Raw genomic sequence first — 8946 nt, forward strand, 5'->3', positions numbered from 1 at the left:
CATTCCTTTGGGGTGCCTTAGGGAGCAGGGCAATTTTTTAAAGTTTAAAAGACGTGTCATTCTCATTAGGTTTTACTAAAATGATTTTGTGATTTAACGTTCGTAAGAACAATGACATGTCTAAATATATGGAACACACATAAAACCCCATTTTAATCAAAGAGTTCTATGGATATCTACACGAGTTTATAATGTAGAACACAGAGAAATTGTGGTAAGATCTAGTACGTAAAAAAGGGTCACAGTCCAAACAACAAGTTGCATGTCTTTGCCCACTGAAAGGTACGATTTTGATATTGATATTTACAGACTCATACTCCTTTTAATTAAGTGGCAAAAGAAATCACCTACTCTACTGTTAGCTTCCACTGAGATCTGAACTTTAGACCTCATAGAGGCAAAAAGAAGTGACTATTCTCGGTCTCATATATGAATTTAGCTTTATTCGCCTTATTTTTTTTAGTTTCTCGTTCGATGTCCAATACCCGCATTGAAACTCAACTATATTTAGATTCGCGCCGCGTAGGGACCCATTCCTAGGATTTGATACCAAGTTTGTCACACCCCAAACGCGGGGAGCGCGACCGGCGCTCAACCGGCCGAGCAAGCCTGTTAGATTTTCTTCTACCCAAACTCATCCATGAATAAAGAGGAGATGCACTCCATTAATCAAACACTGAAACAACTCCCATTTCATTTCCATTAGTAGCTTCATTCATAATTTCTAAAATATTACAAGTTTATAGATATAATGAAAAATATGTTTTCCAAATACCAACATTTCTAGTTCAATCCACCACATCAAAATCACCCACAACCTGTCTACAGAGCCTCTAAGTACAACAGAACAGTAGTATGGAAGTGCCGACAATAAAGGCCCCGGCTATACCTCAAAACACAATGTATATATCGAATGACATCAGGCCCGGAATAGAGTAGGGCTCACCAAAACCTATTGAATAGAGAGTGATTGCTAACGAGGACCAAAGTTGCCCGCTGATGAACCACCTGCATCCATTAAAGATACAGCGCCCTCAGCAAAAGGGGCGTTAGTACATATGGAATAGTACTAGTATGTAAAGCTAACTGTCCTCTTTTAAAATAGAATACCAATGGAAGAAAGAAAAAACCATGAAAACAACAATCAACAATCAATGATATTCAAATGACAAGTTAAACATAATAATTTCCAAAATAGGAAGATAACACTCTGAAGTGATAATCAAAATATGATGATAATATTATATTTGGTTGGGAGATCTTTAGCACCGATATACCACTATTCACAATACCATCGTTCATAATACCAATACCATCGTACTTTTAGCACGAAGTCCGATCACGATCCGATCGGCTAGGCTATCTCATCTGAGACATCAACCACAATACAATTACAATTATAATTTCTAGCACAATCACCACCATGTGTGCGACATGGCATCCAATCACGACCCGATCGGCTAGGCCATCTCACCACAATGTCGTGTGGATCGACATCATCCTTTTCTATCGATCATCGCATCCTAATTAATGGGAATAATATTATCACTTCATTCTCATCCCAAATAAGGGGAATAATCACAATCCACTCCTACACCAGCACGTGTAGTTTCGGGATTGGGTTATTTCAACCTACCCTTCTTTGGTGACTATCGATACTCCCAAAAATATTTTTTTTGATTTGTATTCAAAGCAAACAGAAGTACAAATTGCATTTTACCTCATAATCTTTCATACCGTATATAGCTTCATTGGTACTTTCAGCTACTTACAACATCATTATTTCATTGGCTCTCTTGACCATGCATATGATTCTTCATTCATGGCACAATGGCCGTATTTTATATTTCACACTTTCATTTCTTTCCTTTCATGTATCATCATCATAAATTTCAACAAATCGAATATTCCAGAAATCATAACTTCAAGTTCATTAGTAAAAGGAAACTTTAAACACAATAGGTTTCTTCCCAAAGAATGGGGCAAACTGACCAGCAATAGATACACATGTTAAAATCATAAACAAACAATACACCATTTATTCTTTAAAATACTTTTCCCAAAAGGGAAGTGCACAATTTCAACTAACAAATTTGTAAAGGCTTAAAACACATTGGAAATACTTACAAAGCATAGCATCAGTTAAAGAAGCCACATTGGGACATGACTTGAGGACATAAACTTTTAGGCAAATCTATTTACGAAATAATTTTGGAAGAGTTGAATCAAAACTCATTTCGTAATCTTTCTCACATTATCTCATTTTATTGGCACCACTAACCATAAGTATAATTTTCAATCTTGGCACAGTGGCCACAGTTTATATCACCAACTCACTTCTTTCACTTTCGAGCATCTTTATACATTATCAACAACAACGCATTTCAAATCAAGACTTTAGGTACACAACACATACGAGCAATTTAGAGTCTTAAGCATATCGAGTTTTTCTCAAACAATTTGGCATACTAGCTTTTATTTGGAACACGACTCAAAGTCATAACATTTTAATACACAACCCATACTTTGAACATATATCTTTCGACATAAGGCTCATTCGGAATAGTCAAGTTTATAAGGAATAACTCGACACATAGGAATTAGGAACTTGAGCCAACCATACTTGAAACTTATGGGAACATCATGGAATTCATTTCTAAAAGAGTAGTTTAGCCAACATACCTCGCTTGGAGCTTTCCTTAAACTATTATAACGTTTCGAAAATCCTAGCAATCCCAATCTAGTTTGAGACATAACAAAATTGAACACAAATTATGAAGATATTCATGGTCCCAGCTCATTTGAGCATTTTATCAAACACTAGATGTGCAAATTTGATTACAAGGCCCTTCTACAAGATTTCATTCATTCCACAACCCAATCTTTACTTATTTGAGCTCAACAATCTTCCCACAAACCTTATTGGTACATGCATGTATAAATAATACTCTTATACCCAAGAATCATACTCTCAATCAACCATCTTCTACCCAAATTCGAAATTAAAAACTAGGGTATGGAACCTTACCTCTTGAGCGAAGATCTTGTGAGATTTCCTTGTTAGATTTCAAAGCTTGGACAAGATCTTGATGAACAAAGCACTTGAGCTTCTTTCTCTCTCTAGAACACTTTCACTTCACTCTAAAATCATCTGATAATCACCCAAAAATAAGCCCCAAAGGCTATTTATCAAAATGAGGTCGGGTTATAAAAATAGGGAACTGACCGCAGAATAGGTATGCGATCCACACAATGGACCGCAAAACCGATGCCCAGATTTGGGCTGCACTGGTCAGGTCTGCGACCACTTTTGTGGTCCGCAAAATGATTCTGCGGTCGCAGATTTGGTTGCAGAATCACATTCTGCCAGCCTTTGGTAATTTGGTCATAACTGCTTGTAGGAGTGTCCAAATGACCAATGGTTTGAAGCGTTAGAAACTAGACACGGAGATCTTTTATTTGATAGGTTTTCCATCATATATGCTCGTCCAAAGTTTGGACTTGTGCGTACTTATTTGGAACTTTAGTCTATCATGTAATTTCCAATTTGACTTAGACTTAGGGCTCTCCTTAGGCCCCACATTACTTATAATATGCCTCGTACACCTATTGTCATATCCAATTAATATCCATCCTATTAATAGTTCTCGTCTGCACATAAAATAATATAATTAGCACACATCAACTTTCTTAATAGCGCTTAAGTATTTCAAAATTTTTCGGGGTGCTACATTCTCTCCCACTTAAGATAATTCGTCCTCGAATGTTTTACAAGTCACTTCTAAGAATAGAGTTACCATTCTTTTACCTCCAACCATTATACATAGGCACTTATGACTACATCGGTCTCATACTTCCTTTCTAAAATTTGAACTTACTTATGGCCCTTAATTTTGGCTATCTTTATAAATTTTTAAAAATTTTGACAAAGTTTTCCCTGTAACTGGGCCTATCCACCTATCAAAAATCACGAAAATCAACCTATCAACATCCACAACTCGACAAAGCATCACAATATATATCAACAATACTAATCTCATTATTACAGGCATTATATTATCAAGAGTGACATCTGGACATGAGCTGCACACATTCAAATTATAACGCATAGAAAGTACCTTTCGAATCACAACCACGAGAAAATATTTTCTTTCCACAACATTTTCGGCCTTCAACACAGAATTCGCCATAACACATTAACGGAGGCAATCTCAACTCCCAAACTTATCTAACCCGGATGATAAATAGAAACCTCTCATAAGCCGATTATACATTAACTTCACCTCTGCTAGCTTCCACCAGAACGATAGATAAAGGATTTCTAACTACCTTCTTCAACATAGACACATGAAATACCGAATACGTGGAGGACAATGATAGGGAAACATGATACTCATAGTTTGGCCTATTCCTTTCAAGATTTCGTAAGGCCTAATGTGTCTACACATACTTTACCTTCCTTAACAATTTACCGAGTATATTCATAGAGAAAATCTTGAGAATAACCCGTTCATTTTCTTCAACTCTAAATCCCTACGCCGAATACCCAAACTAAACCTTTTGCGACCTCCAACAATTACTCTAAGATGTGCTAACTTGAATATGTCTATAAAACTTCCTACCCAATATATTTAATCACCGGATGATGTTTCTTCTTTGACAGGTTTGAACCGTCAACCCGCATAGGTTGCTATAAATAGGAACAACGGGGTTTGAGATTGGGCTAGAATATGTTTTGTTTCAAGAATAATGTGATGAGTAGGGCGTTTCAGGAGGTTATACCCTAAGAGACATGAGGTTACTACCAATAGTGCTGACATGGTTAATCATTGTGATGACATCATTGATTCGACAAATGAGGCATAAAGTTGCCTAGTACACATTGATCGTGGAAATATGTACATGATCCGGAGATGTAAAAAAAGTGAGTCCTTTTAGACATGTGACATATGGGAGGCATGATCGGGAGGATAGAGACATTAGCATCAGTTATTCTTGGAAGACTATGAGTTATGAGAAGTACAGTAATAATTGCTTTATTCCATACGTGCCTCATTCGGCAATGGTAAGTCTCAAGAAGAAATAGCCAAATACATGACACCAGTTGTATCCTGGAGTGTAGGAAAAATCATTTTAACTCGAATATTCTGGCACCCCGAATGTGATATGGGTTTTAAAATACATGAAGTTGCATTACGCTCTTAACAATATGTGACACAAGGAATATATGCCACAAACCCATGAGGTTGAAAAGAAGATGAACACTTGTGATTTTATTATCATTCTGGCAGCTTAACCCTTCACAATAGTTGATCCTATATGAGAGGACTAGAGATACAACAAACTTGTCTTTCAAATAAATATGCTCATCATATGTGCCAGAATCTGAAACATCCACCTGAAGTGGGGAGGGAAAAGTCGCGGTAAGTCTACTTAACTTTCAACCACACACAAGTGAAACCATGTAGCTAGGACATATTAATGTTGGAATGAAATCATGTATTAGTTAGAGAGAATGAACATTTTGCTATGAGCTGGACATGTTTTTGCCATAATAACTCTCGAGCTGCAATACCAGGACACTTCATGAGAAAATACAATACTAGGAACAAAATGAGTTACTCAGTGATACATGATCTAGGTTGACATGAAAGTCATATTGAGATGGGCAAACAAAAAAATCTTCCTGTGACGAATTTGTGAAAATCTCAAATTTTCCAGAAACTTTTATGCGGACAAGTGACCCCTTTCAATTGACATGTACACATATGATAGGTGATGAGATATGCTCTCATGCTACTAGACAGTGAAAAGGTTTCATAATAATTTTCACAAAGGAGTAAAGTGACTGTTCAATCCCTAGGAACCACATACACCAGAGAGAGAAAGAGTGGCTCAAGAAGAATCTCAACACTAGGCCGCTATACATTGAATTTGATACCACATAGGTAAACTTTATGACTGCACATGTATAAGCACAAGTGATCATATGTTATCCATTTGAATTAAAAGGTTTTGTAAGAAATTCATCAGGTATAGTCCCTTGTTGAGAATTTAGTAAAGTAAGTGGGAAGTATTAATCTTAGAGTTAAAACTCAATCCAAGGACATAATTATAGAACTCAATTCCTCAAGAGGTCGTAAATAAGAGAATTGTGATCAAGAGGCTTCACGAATACTGCATCTCATTCAAAGAGTAGGTATATACAATGTTTTGTGATTCAACGTTTTGGTTAAGACCATATTTATGTAGGCCCATTCAATGTGGATGTACATATACAACAAGAAAAATAATGTGGTGTTCACAATAAGGTAGCAAGGAGTGACGTACTTGGTGATTTTAGATTAACAGGGTAGTACCTTAATTGATGCCCCTCGACTCCACATCCATAACATACATTGGTACCATAGTGACATACCCTCGAATGATATCTCCTACACTTATCGCAATGAGGATGAGATCCGCTAAGCTGACTTGCCCTACTGACCTGATATTTACCCTTTTGCATAAGTCCTAAGAATCCCTCTTATCTTTCTTCCAGGCCTTCACAGCGGGAGTAAAATCTCTATAACAGTTTTCCGTATGGGCCTTTGGAATTTCCCAAGCCTGCCACCCCTAACACATTCCTGAGCATACTCACAACACGACGCAAAATGTTTCCGCCCGTATATCGGGCAGACCGTGATGGGTGTAACCAACCTAGAGCATTTGTTCTTCTTGTGCCCCTCTTTCCACAACCATAATATATTTCAAGAATCATCCAACATAAACCCTAGTGTCTATTATTTCATATCAAACATTCCGGCTTATTGGTACAAACAAATCTCTTTCATATCTTAGGTGTTCTCACCACATAATCCGGTGGCGCGGTAATATTAATAGGAACAAGGACACTTCCCCTAGAAACTAGTTCTTTCATTCCCTCCTTACTGCCTCAAACACGTGGGTTACTCATATGGAAAATGAGACATGACGGGGAATTTAACTTCCAATCTTGAGCTCTATCGCACGATCTGGAGTATCAAAGAAGTGTGAAATTCCTAAATGTCCATGTAGCCTCCTCATTATAGATGTGGTAGACAACACACCGATAAGAAGGACTCTACTAGATACGGCTCCGAGACATCCTAGGACACTTTAAAACCCTAGGATTTGATACCAAGTTTGTCACGCCCCAAACTCGGGGAGCGCGACCGGCGCTCAACCGGCCGAGCAAGCCTGTTAGATTTTCTTCTACCCAAACTCATCCATGAATAAAGAGGAGATGCACTCCATTAATCAAACACTGAAACAACTCCCATTTCATTTCCATTAGTAGCTTCATTCATAATTTCTAAAATATTACAAGTTTATAGATATAATAAAAATATGTTTGCCAAATACCAATATTTCTAGTTTAATACCCCACATCAAACATCACCCACAACCTATCTACGGAGTCTCTAAGTATAACAGAAGAGTAGTATGGAAGTGTTGGCAACAAGGCCCCGGCTATACCTCAAAACACAATGTACATATCGAATGACATCAGGCCCAGAATAAAGTAGGGCTCACCAAAACCTGCTGAATAGAGAGTGATTGCTAACGAGGACCAAAGCTCCTCGCTGATGAACCACCTGCATCCATTAAAGATGCAGCGTCCCCAACAAAAGGGGCTTTAGTACATATGAAATAGTACTAGTATGTAAAACTAACTATCCTCTTTCAAAATAGAATGCCAATGGAAGAAAGGGAAAATCATGAAAACAACAATCAACAATCAATGATATTCAAATGCCAGATTAAACATAATAATTTCCAAAATAGGAAGATAACACTGTGAAGTGATAATCAAAATATGATGATAATATTATTTTTGGTTGGGAGATCTTTAGCAATGATATACCATTGTTTACAATATCATCGTTCACAATACCAATACCACCATACTTTTAGCACAAAGTCTGATCACGACCCGATCGGCTAGGCCATCTCATCTGAGACATCAACCACAATCACAATTTCAATTATAATTTCCCGCACAATCGCCATCATGTGTATGGCATGGCGTCCTATCACGACCCGATCGGCTATGCCATCTCACCATAATGCCGTGTGGATCGACATCATCCTTTTTTATCAATCATCTCATCCTAATTAAGGGGAGTAATTTTATCACATCAATCTCATCCCAAATAAAGAGAATAATCACAATCCACTAATACACCGACACATGTAGTTTTGAGGTTAGGTTATTTCAACCTACCCTTCCTCGGTGACTATCGATACTCCCCAAAATATTTTTTTTTGATTTGCATACAAAGGAAACAGAAGTACAAATTGCATTTTACCTCATAACCTTTCATACCGTATATAGCTTCATTGGTACTTTTAGCTACTTACAATATTATTATTTCATTCGCTTTTTTGGCCATGCATATGATTCTTCATTCATGGCACAATGGCCGTATTTCATATTCCACACTTTCATTTCTTTCCTTTCATATATCATCATCATAAATATCAACAAATCGAATATTCCAGAAATCATAACTTCAAGTTCATTAGTAATGAAAACTTTAAACACAATAAGTTTCTTCCCAAAGAATGGAGCAAACTGACCAGCAATAGATACACGCATTAAAATCATAAACGAGCAATACACCATTTATTATTTGAAATATTTTTCCCAAAAGGACAGTGCACAATTTCAACTCACAAATATGTAAAGGCTTAAAACACATTGAAAATACTTGCAAAGCATATCATCAGTTAAAGCAGCCACATTGGGGCTTGACTTGAGGACATAAACTTTTAGGCAAATCTATTTTCGAAATAATTTTGGAACAGATAAATCAAAGCTCATTTCGTAATCTTTCTCACATCATCTCATTTCATTGGCACCATTAGCCACAAGTATAAGTTTCAATATTGGCAAGGTGGCCACAATTTATATCACCAACTCAC

This window comes from Nicotiana tabacum, chromosome 19 (genome assembly GCF_000715075.1).
Source record: "Nicotiana tabacum cultivar K326 chromosome 19, ASM71507v2, whole genome shotgun sequence".
Classification (NCBI taxonomy): domain Eukaryota; kingdom Viridiplantae; phylum Streptophyta; class Magnoliopsida; order Solanales; family Solanaceae; genus Nicotiana; species Nicotiana tabacum.